A 16,228-nucleotide genomic window follows, 5' to 3' on the forward strand; every position below is an offset into this window, starting at 1 on the left:
TGCTCCTGTCCCATAAGTTACATGGGGTAGCCAAACTTGCAGAAACATGTTTATTTCTGCTGAAATACACGTTTTGACACTTTCTGCACACTGGGGTTAAGATCTGAGGCAGTGAGCTCTTCTGAGCCTAGCAGTTAGATTGGATTTCAACAATCTGAAAAAACGCGTTTATCTCGGGCTGAAAAACACGTTTTGAAAAGTCTGCTGTTCCTGCCATACAAGTTACATGGGGGTGACCAAAGTTGCAGAAAAATGTTTATTTCTGCTGAAATACACGTTTTGACACTTTCTGCACACTGGGGTTAAGAGCTTTGGCAGTGAGCTCCTCTTAGCCTAGCAGTTACATTGGGATTCAACAATCTGAAAAAACGCGTTTATCTCGGGCTGAAAAACACGTTTTGAAAAGTCTGCTGTTCCTGCCATACAAGTTACATGGGGGTGACCAAAGTTGCAGAAACATGTTTATTTCTGCTGAAATACACGTTTTGACACTTTCTGCACACTGGGGTTAAGAGCTTTGGCAGTGAGCTCCTCTTTGCCTAGCAGTTACATTGCATTTCAACAATCTGAAAAAACGCGTTTATCTCGGGCTGAAAAACATGTTTTGAAAAGTCTGCTGCTCCTGTCCCATAAGTTACATGGGGGTAGCCAAAGTTGCAGAAACATGTTTATTTCTGCTGAATTACACGTTTTGACACTTTCTGCACACTGGGGTTAAGATCTGAGGCAGTGAGCTCTTCTGAGCCTAGCAGTTAGATTGGATTTCAACAATCTGAAAAAACGCGTTTATCTCGGGCTGAAAAACACGTTTTGAAAAGTCTGCTGTTCCTGCCATACAAGTTACATGGGGGTGACCAAAGTTGCAGAAAAATGTTTATTTCTGCTGAAATACACGTTTTGACACTTTCTGCACATTGGGGTTAAGAGCTTTGGCAGTGAGCTCCTCTTTGCCTAGCTGTTACATTGGGATTCAACAATCTGAAAAAACGTGTTTATCTCGGGCTGAAAAACACGTTTTGAAAAGTCTGCTGCTCCTGCCCCATAAGTAACATGGGGGTAGCCAAAGTTGCAGAAACATGTTTATTTCTGCTGAAATACACGTTTTGACACTTTCTGCACACTGGGGTTAAGAGCTTTGGCAGTGAGCTCCTCTTTGCCTAGCTGTTACATTTTGATTCAACAATCTGAAAAAACGTGTTTATCTCGGGCTGAAAAACAAGTTTAGAAAAATCTGCTGTTTCTGCCATACAAGTTACATGGGGGTGACCAAAGTTGCAGAAACATGTTTATTTCTGCTGAAATACATGTTTTGACACTTTCTGCACACTGGGGTTAAGAGCTTTGGCAGTGAGCTCCTCTTTGCCTAGCAGTTACATTGGGATTCAACAATCTGAAAAAACGTGTTTATCTTGGGCTGAAAAACACGTTTTGAAAAGTCTGCTGTTCCTGCCATACAAGTTTCATGGGGGTGACAAAAGTTGCAGAAACATGTTTATTTCTGCTGAAATACACGTTTTGACACTTTCTGCACACTGGGGTTAAGAGCTTTGGCAGTGAGCTCCTCTTTGCCTAGCAGTTACATTGCATTTCAACAATCTGAAAAAACGCGTTTATCTCGGGCTGAAAAACATGTTTTGAAAAGTCTGCTGCTCCTGTCCCATAAGTTACATGGGGGTAGCCAAAGTTGCAGAAACACGTTTATTTCTGCTGAAATACACGTTTTGACACTTTCTGCACACTGGGGTTAAGATCTGAGGCAGTGAGCTCTTCTGAGCCTAGCAGTTAGATTGGATTTCAACAATCTGAAAAAACGCGTTTATCTCGGGCTGAAAAACACGTTTTGAAAAGTCTGCTGCTCCTGTCCCATAAGTTACATGGGGGTAGCCAAACTTGCAGAAACATGTTTATTTCTGCTGAAATACACGTTTTGACACTTTCTGCACACTGGGGTTAAGATCTGAGGCAGTGAGCTCTTCTGAGCCTAGCAGTTAGATTGGATTTCAACAATCTGAAAAAACGCGTTTATCTCGGGCTGAAAAACACGTTTTGAAAAGTCTGCTGTTCCTGCCATACAAGTTACATGGGGGTGACCAAAGTTGCAGAAAAATGTTTATTTCTGCTGAAATACACGTTTTGACACTTTTTGCACATTGGGGTTAAGAGCTTTGGCAGTGAGCTCCTCTTTGCCTAGCTGTTACATTGGGATTCAACAATCTGAAAAAACGTGTTTATCTCGGCTGAAAAACACGTTTTGAAAAGTCTGCTGCTCCTGCCCCATAAGTTACATGGGGGTAGCCAAAGTTGCAGAAACATGTTTATTTCTGCTGAAATACACGTTTTGACACTTTCTGCACACTGGGGTTAAGAGCTCTGGCAGTGAGCTCCTCTTTGCCTACCAGTTACATTGAGATTCAACAATCTGAAAAAAAGTGTTTATCTCGGGCTGAAAAACACGTTTTGAAAAGTCTGCTGCTCCTGCCCCATAAGTAACATGGGGGTAGCCAAACTTGCAGAAACATGTTTATTTCTGCTGAAATACACGTTTTTACACTTTCTGCACACTGGGGTTAAGATCTGAGGCAGTGAGCTCTTCTGAGCCTAGCAGTTACTTTGGATATCAACAATCTGAAAAAACGCGTTTATCTCGGGTTGAAAAACACGTTTTGAAAAGTCTGCTGCTCCTGTCCCATAAGTTACATGGGGGTAGCCAAAGTTGCAGAAACATGTTTATTTTTGCTGAAATACACGTTTTGACACTTTCTGCACACTGGGGTTAAGAGCTTTGGCAGTGAGCTCCTCTTAGCCTAGCAGTTACATTGGGATTCAACAATCTGAAAAAACGCGTTTATCTCGGGCTGAAAAACACGTTTTGAAAAGTCTGCTGTTCCTGCCATACAAGTTACATGGGGGTGACCAAAGTTGCAGAAACATGTTTATTTCTGCTGAAATACACGTTTTGACACTTTCTGCACACTGGGGTTAAGATCTTAGGCAGTGAGCTCTTCTGAGCCTAGCAGTTACATTGGATTTCAACAATCTGAAAAAAACGCGTTTATCTCGGGCTGAAAAACACGTTTTGAAAAGTCTGCTGCTCCTGTCCCATAAGGCACATGGGGGTAGCCAAAGTTGCAGAAACATGTTTATTTCTGCTGAAATACACGTTTTGACACTTTCTGCACACTGGGGTTAAGATCTGAGGCAGTGAGCTCTTCTGAGCCTAGCAGTTACATTGGATTTCAACAATCTGAAAAAACGCGTTTATCTCGGGCTGAAAAACACGTTTTGAAAAGTCTGCTGCTCCTGCCCCATAAGTAACATGGGGGTAGCCAAAGTTGCAGAAACATGTTTATTTCTGCTGAAATACACGTTTTGACACTTTCTGCACACTGGGGTTAAGAGCTTTGGCAGTGAGCTCCTCTTTGCCTAGCTGTTACATTTTGATTCAACAATCTGAAAAAACGTGTTTATCTCGGGCTGAAAAACAAGTTTTGAAAAATCTGCTGTTTCTGCCATACAAGTTACATGGGGGTGACCAAAGTTGCAGAAACATGTTTATTTCTGCTGAAATACATGTTTTGACACTTTCTGCACACTGGGGTTAAGAGCTTTGGCAGTGAGCTCCTCTTTGCCTAGCAGTTACATTGGGATTCAACAATCTGAAAAAACGTGTTTATCTTGGGCTGAAAAACACGTTTTGAAAAGTCTGCTGCTCCTGTCCCATAAGTTACATGGGGGTAGCCAAAGTTGCAGAAACACGTTTATTTCTGCTGAAATACACGTTTTGACACTTTCTGCACACTGGGGTTAAGATCTGAGGCAGTGAGCTCTTCTGAGCCTAGCAGTTAGATTGGATTTCAACAATCTGAAAAAACGCGTTTATCTCGGGCTGAAAAACACGTTTTGAAAAGTCTGTTGCTCCTGTCCCATAAGTTACATGGGGTAGCCAAACTTGCAGAAACATGTTTATTTCTGCTGAAATACACGTTTTGACACTTTCTGCACACTGGGGTTAAGATCTGAGGCAGTGAGCTCTTCTGAGCCTAGCAGTTAGATTGGATTTCAACAATCTGAAAAAACGCGTTTATCTCGGGCTGAAAAACACGTTTTGAAAAGTCTGCTGTTCCTGCCATACAAGTTACATGGGGGTGACCAAAGTTGCAGAAAAATGTTTATTTCTGCTGAAATACACGTTTTGACACTTTCTGCACACTGGGGTTAAGAGCTTTGGCAGTGAGCTCCTCTTAGCCTAGCAGTTACATTGGGATTCAACAATCTGAAAAAACGCGTTTATCTCGGGCTGAAAAACACGTTTTGAAAAGTCTGCTGTTCCTGCCATACAAGTTACATGGGGGTGACCAAAGTTGCAGAAACATGTTTATTTCTGCTGAAATACACGTTTTGACACTTTCTGCACACTGGGGTTAAGAGCTTTGGCAGTGAGCTCCTCTTTGCCTAGCAGTTACATTGCATTTCAACAATCTGAAAAAACGCGTTTATCTCGGGCTGAAAAACATGTTTTGAAAAGTCTGCTGCTCCTGTCCCATAAGTTACATGGGGGTAGCCAAAGTTGCAGAAACATGTTTATTTCTGCTGAATTACACGTTTTGACACTTTCTGCACACTGGGGTTAAGATCTGAGGCAGTGAGCTCTTCTGAGCCTAGCAGTTAGATTGGATTTCAACAATCTGAAAAAACGCGTTTATCTCGGGCTGAAAAACACGTTTTGAAAAGTCTGCTGTTCCTGCCATACAAGTTACATGGGGGTGACCAAAGTTGCAGAAAAATGTTTATTTCTGCTGAAATACACGTTTTGACACTTTCTGCACATTGGGGTTAAGAGCTTTGGCAGTGAGCTCCTCTTTGCCTAGCTGTTACATTGGGATTCAACAATCTGAAAAAACGTGTTTATCTCGGGCTGAAAAACACGTTTTGAAAAGTCTGCTGCGCCTGCCCCATAAGTTACATGGGGGTAGCCAAAGTTGCAGAAACATGTTTATTTTTGCTGAAATACACGTTTTGACACTTTCTGCACACTGGGGTTAAGAGCTTTGGCAGTGAGCTCCTCTTAGCCTAGCAGTTACATTGGGATTCAACAATCTGAAAAAACGCGTTTATCTCGGGCTGAAAAACACGTTTTGAAAAGTCTGCTGTTCCTGCCATACAAGTTACATGGGCGTGACCAAAGTTGCAGAAACATGTTTATTTCTGCTGAAATACACGTTTTGACACTTTCTGCACATTGGGGTTAAGAGCTTTGGCAGTGAGCTCCTCTTTGCCTAGCTGTTACATTGGGATTCAACAATCTGAAAAAACGTGTTTATCTCGGGCTGAAAAACACGTTTTGAAAAGTCTGCTGCTCCTGCCCCATAAGTTACATGGGGGTAGCCAAAGTTGCAGAAACATGTTTATTTTTGCTGAAATACACGTTTTGACACTTTCTGCACACTGGGGTTAAGAGCTTTGGCAGTGAGCTCCTCTTAGCCTAGCAGTTACATTGGGATTCAACAATCTGAAAAAACGCGTTTATCTCGGGCTGAAAAACACGTTTTGAAAAGTCTGCTGTTCCTGCCATACAAGTTACATGGGGGTGACCAAAGTTGCAGAAACATGTTTATTTCTGCTGAAATACACGTTTTGACACTTTCTGCACACTGGGGTTAAGATCTGAGGCAGTGAGCTCTTCTGAGCCTAGCAGTTACATTGGATTTCAACAATCTGAAAAAACGCGTTTATCTCGGGCTGAAAAACACGTTTTGAAAAGTCTGCTGCTCCTGCCCCATAAGTAACATGGGGGTAGCCAAAGTTGCAGAAACATGTTTATTTCTGCTGAAATACACGTTTTGACACTTTCTGCACACTGGGGTTAAGAGCTTTGGCAGTGAGCTCCTCTTTGCCTAGCTGTTACATTTTGATTCAACAATCTGAAAAAACGTGTTTATCTCGGGCTGAAAAACAAGTTTTGAAAAATCTGCTGTTTCTGCCATACAAGTTACATGGGGGTGACCAAAGTTGCAGAAACATGTTTATTTCTGCTGAAATACATGTTTTGACACTTTCTGCACACTGGGGTTAAGAGCTTTGGCAGTGAGCTCCTCTTTGCCTAGCAGTTACATTGGGATTCAACAATCTGAAAAAACGTGTTTATCTTGGGCTGAAAAACACGTTTTGAAAAGTCTGCTGTTCCTGCCATACAAGTTTCATGGGGGTGACAAAAGTTGCAGAAACATGTTTATTTCTGCTGAAATACACGTTTTGACACTTTCTGCACACTGGGGTTAAGAGCTTTGGCAGTGAGCTCCTCTTTGCCTAGCAGTTACATTGCATTTCAACAATCTGAAAAAACGCGTTTATCTCGGGCTGAAAAACATGTTTTGAAAAGTCTGCTGCTCCTGTCCCATAAGTTACATGGGGGTAGCCAAAGTTGCAGAAACACGTTTATTTCTGCTGAAATACACGTTTTGACACTTTCTGCACACTGGGGTTAAGATCTGAGGCAGTGAGCTCTTCTGAGCCTAGCAGTTAGATTGGATTTCAACAATCTGAAAAAACGCGTTTATCTCGGGCTGAAAAACACGTTTTGAAAAGTCTGCTGTTCCTGCCATACAAGTTACATGGGGGTGACCAAAGTTGCAGAAAAATGTTTATTTCTGCTGAAATACACGTTTTGACACTTTCTGCACACTGGGGTTAAGAGCTCTGGCAGTGAGCTCCTCTTTGCCTACCAGTTACATTGAGATTCAACAATCTGAAAAAAAGTGTTTATCTCGGGCTGAAAAACACGTTTTGAAAAGTCTGCTGCTCCTGCCCCATAAGTAACATGGGGGTAGCCAAACTTGCAGAAACATGTTTATTTCTGCTGAAATACACGTTTTTACACTTTCTGCACACTGGGGTTAAGATCTGAGGCAGTGAGCTCTTCTGAGCCTAGCAGTTACTTTGGATATCAACAATCTGAAAAAACGCGTTTATCTCGGGTTGAAAAACACGTTTTGAAAAGTCTGCTGCTCCTGTCCCATAAGTTACATGGGGGTAGCCAAAGTTGCAGAAACATGTTTATTTTTGCTGAAATACACGTTTTGACACTTTCTGCACACTGGGGTTAAGAGCTTTGGCAGTGAGCTCCTCTTAGCCTAGCAGTTACATTGGGATTCAACAATCTGAAAAAACGCGTTTATCTCGGGCTGAAAAACACGTTTTGAAAAGTCTGCTGTTCCTGCCATACAAGTTACATGGGGGTGACCAAAGTTGCAGAAACATGTTTATTTCTGCTGAAATACACGTTTTGACACTTTCTGCACACTGGGGTTAAGATCTTAGGCAGTGAGCTCTTCTGAGCCTAGCAGTTACATTGGATTTCAACAATCTGAAAAAAACGCGTTTATCTCGGGCTGAAAAACACGTTTTGAAAAGTCTGCTGCTCCTGTCCCATAAGGCACATGGGGGTAGCCAAAGTTGCAGAAACATGTTTATTTCTGCTGAAATACACGTTTTGACACTTTCTGCACACTGGGGTTAAGATCTGAGGCAGTGAGCTCTTCTGAGCCTAGCAGTTACATTGGATTTCAACAATCTGAAAAAACGCGTTTATCTCGGGCTGAAAAACACGTTTTGAAAAGTCTGCTGCTCCTGCCCCATAAGTAACATGGGGGTAGCCAAAGTTGCAGAAACATGTTTATTTCTGCTGAAATACACGTTTTGACACTTTCTGCACACTGGGGTTAAGAGCTTTGGCAGTGAGCTCCTCTTTGCCTAGCTGTTACATTTTGATTCAACAATCTGAAAAAACGTGTTTATCTCGGGCTGAAAAACAAGTTTTGAAAAATCTGCTGTTTCTGCCATACAAGTTACATGGGGGTGACCAAAGTTGCAGAAACATGTTTATTTCTGCTGAAATACATGTTTTGACACTTTCTGCACACTGGGGTTAAGAGCTTTGGCATTGAGCTCCTCTTTGCCTAGCAGTTACATTGGGATTCAACAATCTGAAAAAACGTGTTTATCTTGGGCTGAAAAACACGTTTTGAAAAGTCTGCTGCTCCTGTCCCATAAGTTACATGGGGGTAGCCAAAGTTGCAGAAACACGTTTATTTCTGCTGAAATACACGTTTTGACACTTTCTGCACACTGGGGTTAAGATCTGAGGCAGTGAGCTCTTCTGAGCCTAGCAGTTAGATTGGATTTCAACAATCTGAAAAAACGCGTTTATCTCGGGCTGAAAAACACGTTTTGAAAAGTCTGCTGCTCCTGTCCCATAAGTTACATGGGGTAGCCAAACTTGCAGAAACATGTTTATTTCTGCTGAAATACACGTTTTGACACTTTCTGCACACTGGGGTTAAGATCTGAGGCAGTGAGCTCTTCTGAGCCTAGCAGTTAGATTGGATTTCAACAATCTGAAAAAACGCGTTTATCTCGGGCTGAAAAACACGTTTTGAAAAGTCTGCTGTTCCTGCCATACAAGTTACATGGGGGTGACCAAAGTTGCAGAAAAATGTTTATTTCTGCTGAAATACACGTTTTGACACTTTCTGCACACTGGGGTTAAGAGCTTTGGCAGTGAGCTCCTCTTAGCCTAGCAGTTACATTGGGATTCAACAATCTGAAAAAACGCGTTTATCTCGGGCTGAAAAACACGTTTTGAAAAGTCTGCTGTTCCTGCCATACAAGTTACATGGGGGTGACCAAAGTTGCAGAAACATGTTTATTTCTGCTGAAATACACGTTTTGACACTTTCTGCACACTGGGGTTAAGAGCTTTGGCAGTGAGCTCCTCTTTGCCTAGCAGTTACATTGCATTTCAACAATCTGAAAAAACGCGTTTATCTCGGGCTGAAAAACATGTTTTGAAAAGTCTGCTGCTCCTGTCCCATAAGTTACATGGGGGTAGCCAAAGTTGCAGAAACATGTTTATTTCTGCTGAATTACACGTTTTGACACTTTCTGCACACTGGGGTTAAGATCTGAGGCAGTGAGCTCTTCTGAGCCTAGCAGTTAGATTGGATTTCAACAATCTGAAAAAACGCGTTTATCTCGGGCTGAAAAACACGTTTTGAAAAGTCTGCTGTTCCTGCCATACAAGTTACATGGGGGTGACCAAAGTTGCAGAAAAATGTTTATTTCTGCTGAAATACACGTTTTGACACTTTCTGCACATTGGGGTTAAGAGCTTTGGCAGTGAGCTCCTCTTTGCCTAGCTGTTACATTGGGATTCAACAATCTGAAAAAACGTGTTTATCTCGGGCTGAAAAACACGTTTTGAAAAGTCTGCTGCTCCTGCCCCATAAGTTACATGGGGGTAGCCAAAGTTGCAGAAACATGTTTATTTTTGCTGAAATACACGTTTTGACACTTTCTGCACACTGGGGTTAAGAGCTTTGGCAGTGAGCTCCTCTTAGCCTAGCAGTTACATTGGGATTCAACAATCTGAAAAAACGCGTTTATCTCGGGCTGAAAAACACGTTTTGAAAAGTCTGCTGTTCCTGCCATACAAGTTACATGGGCGTGACCAAAGTTGCAGAAACATGTTTATTTCTGCTGAAATACACGTTTTGACACTTTCTGCACATTGGGGTTAAGAGCTTTGGCAGTGAGCTCCTCTTTGCCTAGCTGTTACATTGGGATTCAACAATCTGAAAAAACGTGTTTATCTCGGGCTGAAAAACACGTTTTGAAAAGTCTGCTGCTCCTGCCCCATAAGTTACATGGGGGTAGCCAAAGTTGCAGAAACATGTTTATTTTTGCTGAAATACACGTTTTGACACTTTCTGCACACTGGGGTTAAGAGCTTTGGCAGTGAGCTCCTCTTAGCCTAGCAGTTACATTGGGATTCAACAATCTGAAAAAACGCGTTTATCTCGGGCTGAAAAACACGTTTTGAAAAGTCTGCTGTTCCTGCCATACAAGTTACATGGGGGTGACCAAAGTTGCAGAAACATGTTTATTTCTGCTGAAATACACGTTTTGACACTTTCTGCACACTGGGGTTAAGATCTGAGGCAGTGAGCTCTTCTGAGCCTAGCAGTTACATTGGATTTCAACAATCTGAAAAAACGCGTTTATCTCGGGCTGAAAAACACGTTTTGAAAAGTCTGCTGCTCCTGCCCCATAAGTAACATGGGGGTAGCCAAAGTTGCAGAAACATGTTTATTTCTGCTGAAATACACGTTTTGACACTTTCTGCACACTGGGGTTAAGAGCTTTGGCAGTGAGCTCCTCTTTGCCTAGCTGTTACATTTTGATTCAACAATCTGAAAAAACGTGTTTATCTCGGGCTGAAAAACAAGTTTTGAAAAATCTGCTGTTTCTGCCATACAAGTTACATGGGGGTGACCAAAGTTGCAGAAACATGTTTATTTCTGCTGAAATACATGTTTTGACACTTTCTGCACACTGGGGTTAAGAGCTTTGGCAGTGAGCTCCTCTTTGCCTAGCAGTTACATTGGGATTCAACAATCTGAAAAAACGTGTTTATCTTGGGCTGAAAAACACGTTTTGAAAAGTCTGCTGTTCCTGCCATACAAGTTTCATGGGGGTGACAAAAGTTGCAGAAACATGTTTATTTCTGCTGAAATACACGTTTTGACACTTTCTGCACACTGGGGTTAAGAGCTTTGGCAGTGAGCTCCTCTTTGCCTAGCAGTTACATTGCATTTCAACAATCTGAAAAAACGCGTTTATCTCGGGCTGAAAAACATGTTTTGAAAAGTCTGCTGCTCCTGTCCCATAAGTTACATGGGGGTAGCCAAAGTTGCAGAAACACGTTTATTTCTGCTGAAATACACGTTTTGACACTTTCTGCACACTGGGGTTAAGATCTGAGGCAGTGAGCTCTTCTGAGCCTAGCAGTTAGATTGGATTTCAACAATCTGAAAAAACGCGTTTATCTCGGGCTGAAAAACACGTTTTGAAAAGTCTGCTGCTCCTGTCCCATAAGTTACATGGGGGTAGCCAAACTTGCAGAAACATGTTTATTTCTGCTGAAATACACGTTTTGACACTTTCTGCACACTGGGGTTAAGATCTGAGGCAGTGAGATCTTCTGAGCCTAGCAGTTAGATTGGATTTCAACAATCTGAAAAAACGCGTTTATCTCGGGCTGAAAAACACGTTTTGAAAAGTCTGCTGTTCCTGCCATACAAGTTACATGGGGGTGACCAAAGTTGCAGAAAAATGTTTATTTCTGCTGAAATACACGTTTTGACACTTTCTGCACATTGGGGTTAAGAGCTTTGGCAGTGAGCTCCTCTTTGCCTAGCTGTTACATTGGGATTCAACAATCTGAAAAAACGTGTTTATCTCGGGCTGAAAAACACGTTTTGAAAAGTCTGCTGCTCCTGCCCCATAAGTTACATGGGGGTAGCCAAAGTTGCAGAAACATGTTTATTTTTGCTGAAATACACGTTTTGACACTTTCTGCACACTGGGGTTAAGAGCTTTGGCAGTGAGCTCCTCTTAGCCTAGCAGTTACATTGGGATTCAACAATCTGAAAAAACGCGTTTATCTCGGGCTGAAAAACACGTTTTGAAAAGTCTGCTGTTCCTGCCATACAAGTTTCATGGGGGTGACAAAAGTTGCAGAAACATGTTTATTTCTGCTGAAATACACGTTTTGACACTTTCTGCACACTGGGGTTAAGAGCTTTGGCAGTGAGCTCCTCTTTGCCTAGCAGTTACATTGCATTTCAACAATCTGAAAAAACGCGTTTATCTCGGGCTGAAAAACATGTTTTGAAAAGTCTGCTGCTCCTATCCCATAAGTTACATGGGGGTAGCCAAAGTTGCAGAAACATGTTTATTTCTGCTGAAATACACGTTTTGACACTTTCTGCACACTGGGGTTAAGAGCTCTGGCAGTGAGCTCCTCTTTGCCTACCAGTTACATTGAGATTCAACAATCTGAAAAAAAGTGTTTATCTCGGGCTGAAAAACACGTTTTGAAAAGTCTGCTGCTCCTGCCCCATAAGTAACATGGGGGTAGCCAAAGTTGCAGAAACATGTTTATTTCTGCTGAAATACACGTTTTTACAGTTTCTGCACACTGGGGTTAAGATCTGAGGCAGTGAGCTCTTCTGAGCCTAGCAGTTACTTTGGATATCAACAATCTGAAAAAACGCGTTTATCTCGGGCTGAAAAACACGTTTTGAAAAGTCTGCTGCTCCTGTCCCATAAGTTACATGGGGGTAGCCAAAGTTGCAGAAACATGTTTATTTCTGCTGAAATACACGTTTTGACACTTTCTGCACACTGGGGTTAAGAGCTTTGGCAGTGAGCTCCTCTTTGCCTAGCAGTTACATTGGGATTCAACAATCTGAAAAAAACGTGTTTATCTCGGGCTGAAAAACACGTTTTGAAAAGTCTGCTGCTCCTGCCATACAAGTTACATGGGGGTGACCAAAGTTGCAGAAAAATGTTTATTTCTGCTGAAATACACGTTTTGACACTTTCTGCACATTGGGGTTAAGAGCTTTGGCAGTGAGCTCCTCTTTGCCTAGCTGTTACATTGGGATTCAACAATCTGAAAAAACGTGTTTATCTCGGGCTGAAAAACACGTTTTGAAAAGTCTGCTGCTCCTGCCCCATAAGTTACATGGGGGTAGCCAAAGTTGCAGAAACATGTTTATTTTTGCTGAAATACACGTTTTGACACTTTCTGCACACTGGGGTTAAGAGCTTTGGCAGTGAGCTCCTCTTAGCCTAGCAGTTACATTGGGATTCAACAATCTGAAAAAACGCGTTTATCTCGGGCTTAAAAACACGTTTTGAAAAGTCTGCTGTTCCTGCCATACAAGTTACATGGGGGTGACCAAAGTTGCAGAAACATGTTTATTTCTGCTGAAATACACGTTTTGACACTTTCTGCACATTGGGGTTAAGAGCTTTGGCAGTGAGCTCCTCTTTGCCTAGCTGTTACATTGGGATTCAACAATCTGAAAAAACGTGTTTATCTCGGGCTGAAAAACACGTTTTGAAAAGTCTGCTGCTCCTGCCCCATAAGTTACATGGGGGTAGCCAAAGTTGCAGAAACATGTTTATATTTGCTGAAATACACGTTTTGACACTTTCTGCACACTGGGGTTAAGAGCTTTGGCAGTGAGCTCCTCTTAGCCTAGCAGTTACTTTGGGATTCAACAATCTGAAAAAACGCGTTTATCTCGGGCTGAAAAACACGTTTTGAAAAGCCTGCTGTTCCTGCCATACAAGTTACATCTGGGTGACCAAAGTTGCAGAAAAATGTTTATTTCTGCTGAAATACACGTTTTGACACTTTCTGCACATTGGGGTTAAGAGCTTTGGCAGTGAGCTCCTCTTTGCCTAGCTGTTACATTGGGATTCAACAATCTGAAAAAACGTGTTTATCTCGGGCTGAAAAACACGTTTTGAAAAGTCTGCTGCTCCTGCCCCATAAGTTACATGGGGGTAGCCAAAGTTGCAGAAACGTTTATTTTTGCTGAAATACACGTTTTGACACTTTCTGCACACTGGGGTTAAGAGCTTTGGCAGTGAGCTCCTCTTAGCCTAGCAGTTACATTGGGATTCAACAATCTGAAAAAACGCGTTTATCTCGGGCTTAAAAACACGTTTTGAAAAGTCTGCTGTTCCTGCCATACAAGTTACATGGGGGTGACCAAAGTTGCAGAAACATGTTTATTTCTGCTGAAATACACGTTTTGACACTTTCTGCACATTGGGGTTAAGAGCTTTGGCAGTGAGCTCCTCTTTGCCTAGCTGTTACATTGGGATTCAACAATCTGAAAAAACGTGTTTATCTCGGGCTGAAAAACACGTTTTGAAAAGTCTGCTGCTCCTGCCCCATAAGTTACATGGGGGTAGCCAAAGTTGCAGAAACATGTTTATTTTTGCTGAAATACACGTTTTGACACTTTCTGCACACTGGGGTTAAGAGCTTTGGCAGTGAGCTCCTCTTAGCCTAGCAGTTACTTTGGGATTCAACAATCTGAAAAAACGCGTTTATCTCGGGCTGAAAAACACGTTTTGAAAAGCCTGCTGTTCCTGCCATACAAGTTACATCTGGGTGACCAAAGTTGCAGAAACATGTTTATTTTTTGCTGAAATACACGTTTTGACACTTTATGCACACTGGGGTTTAGAGCTTTGGCAGTGAGCTCCTCTTAGCCTAGCACTTACATTGGATTTCAACAATCTGAAAAAACGCGTTTATCTCGGGCTGAAAAACACGTTTTGAAAAGTCTGCTGCTCCTGTCCCATAAGTTACATGGGGGTAGCCAAAGTTGCAGAAACATGTTTATTTCTGCTGAAATACACGTTTTGACACTTTCTGCACACTGGGGTTAAGAGCTTTGGCAGTGAGCTCCTCTTTGCCTAGGAGTTACATTGCATTTCAACAATCTGAAAAAACGCGTTTATCTCGGGCTGAAAAACATGTTTTGAAAAGTCTGCTGCTCCTGTCCCATAAGTTACATGGGGGTAGCCAAAGTTGCAGAAACATGTTTATTTCTGCTGAAATACACGTTTTGACACTTTCTGCACACTGGGGTTAAGAGCTCTGGCAGTGAGCTCCTCTTTGCCTACCAGTTACATTGAGATTCAACAATCTGAAAAAAAGTGTTTATCTCGGGCTGAAAAACACGTTTTGAAAAGTCTGCTGCTCCTGCCCCATAAGTAACATGGGGGTAGCCAAAGTTGCAGAAACATGTTTATTTCTGCTGAAATACACGTTTTTACACTTTCTGCACACTGGGGTTAAGATCTGAGGCAGTGAGCTCTTCTGAGCCTAGCAGTTACTTTGGATATCAACAATCTGAAAAAACGCGTTTATCTCGGGCTGAAAAACACGTTTTGAAAAGTCTGCTGCTCCTGTCCCATAAGTTACATGGGGGTAGCCAAAGTTGCAGAAACATGTTTATTTCTGCTGAAATACACGTTTTGACACTTTCTGCACACTGGGGTTAAGAGCTTTGGCAGTGAGCTCCTCTTTGCCTAGCAGTTACATTGGGATTCAACAATCTGAAAAAACATGTTTATCTCGGGCTGAAAAACACGTTTTGAAAAGTCTGCTGTTCCTGCCATACAAGTTACATGGGGGTGACCAAAGTTGCAGAAAAATGTTTATTTCTGCTGAAATACACGTTTTGACACTTTCTGCACATTGGGGTTAAGAGCTTTGGCAGTGAGCTCCTCTTTGCCTAGCTGTTACATTGGGATTCAACAATCTGAAAAAACGTGTTTATCTCGGGCTGAAAAACACGTTTTGAAAAGTCTGCTGCTCCTGCCCCATAAGTTACATGGGGGTAGCCAAAGTTGCAGAAACATGTTTATTTTTGCTGAAATACACGTTTTGACACTTTCTGCACACTGGGGTTAAGAGCTTTGGCAGTGAGCTCCTCTTAGCCTAGCAGTTACATTGGGATTCAACAATCTGAAAAAACGCGTTTATCTCGGGCTTAAAAACACGTTTTGAAAAGTCTGCTGTTCCTGCCATACAAGTTACATGGGGGTGACCAAAGTTGCAGAAACATGTTTATTTCTGCTGAAATACACGTTTTGACACTTTCTGCACATTGGGGTTAAGAGCTTTGGCAGTGAGCTCCTCTTTGCCTAGCTGTTACATTGGGATTCAACAATCTGAAAAAACGTGTTTATCTCGGGCTGAAAAACACGTTTTGAAAAGTCTGCTGCTCCTGCCCCATAAGTTACATGGGGGTAGCCAAAGTTGCAGAAACATGTTTATTTTTGCTGAAATACACGTTTTGACACTTTCTGCACACTGGGGTTAAGAGCTTTGGCAGTGAGCTCCTCTTAGCCTAGCAGTTACTTTGGGATTCAACAATCTGAAAAAACGCGTTTATCTCGGGCTGAAAAACACGTTTTGAAAAGCCTGCTGTTCCTGCCATACAAGTTACATCTGGGTGACCAAAGTTGCAGAAACATGTTTATTTTTTGCTGAAATACACGTTTTGACACTTTATGCACACTGGGGTTTAGAGCTTTGGCAGTGAGCTCCTCTTTGCCTAGCAGTTACATTGGGATTCAACAATCTGAAAAAACGTGTTTATCTCGGGCTGAAAAACACGTTTTGAAAAGTCTGCTGCTCCTGCCCCATAAGTAACATGGGGGTGACAAAAGTTGCAGAAACATGTTTATTTCTGCTGAAATACACGTTTTGACACTTTCTGGCCACTGGGGTTAAGAGCTTTGGCAGTGAGCTCCTCTTAGCCTAGCACTTACATTGGGATTCAACAATCTGAAA

The sequence above is a fragment of the Lepisosteus platostomus genome, chromosome 19 (genome assembly GCF_059453375.1).
Source record: "Lepisosteus platostomus isolate fLepPlt1 chromosome 19, fLepPlt1.hap1, whole genome shotgun sequence".
In the NCBI taxonomy this organism is placed as follows: Eukaryota; Metazoa; Chordata; class Actinopteri; order Semionotiformes; family Lepisosteidae; genus Lepisosteus; species Lepisosteus platostomus.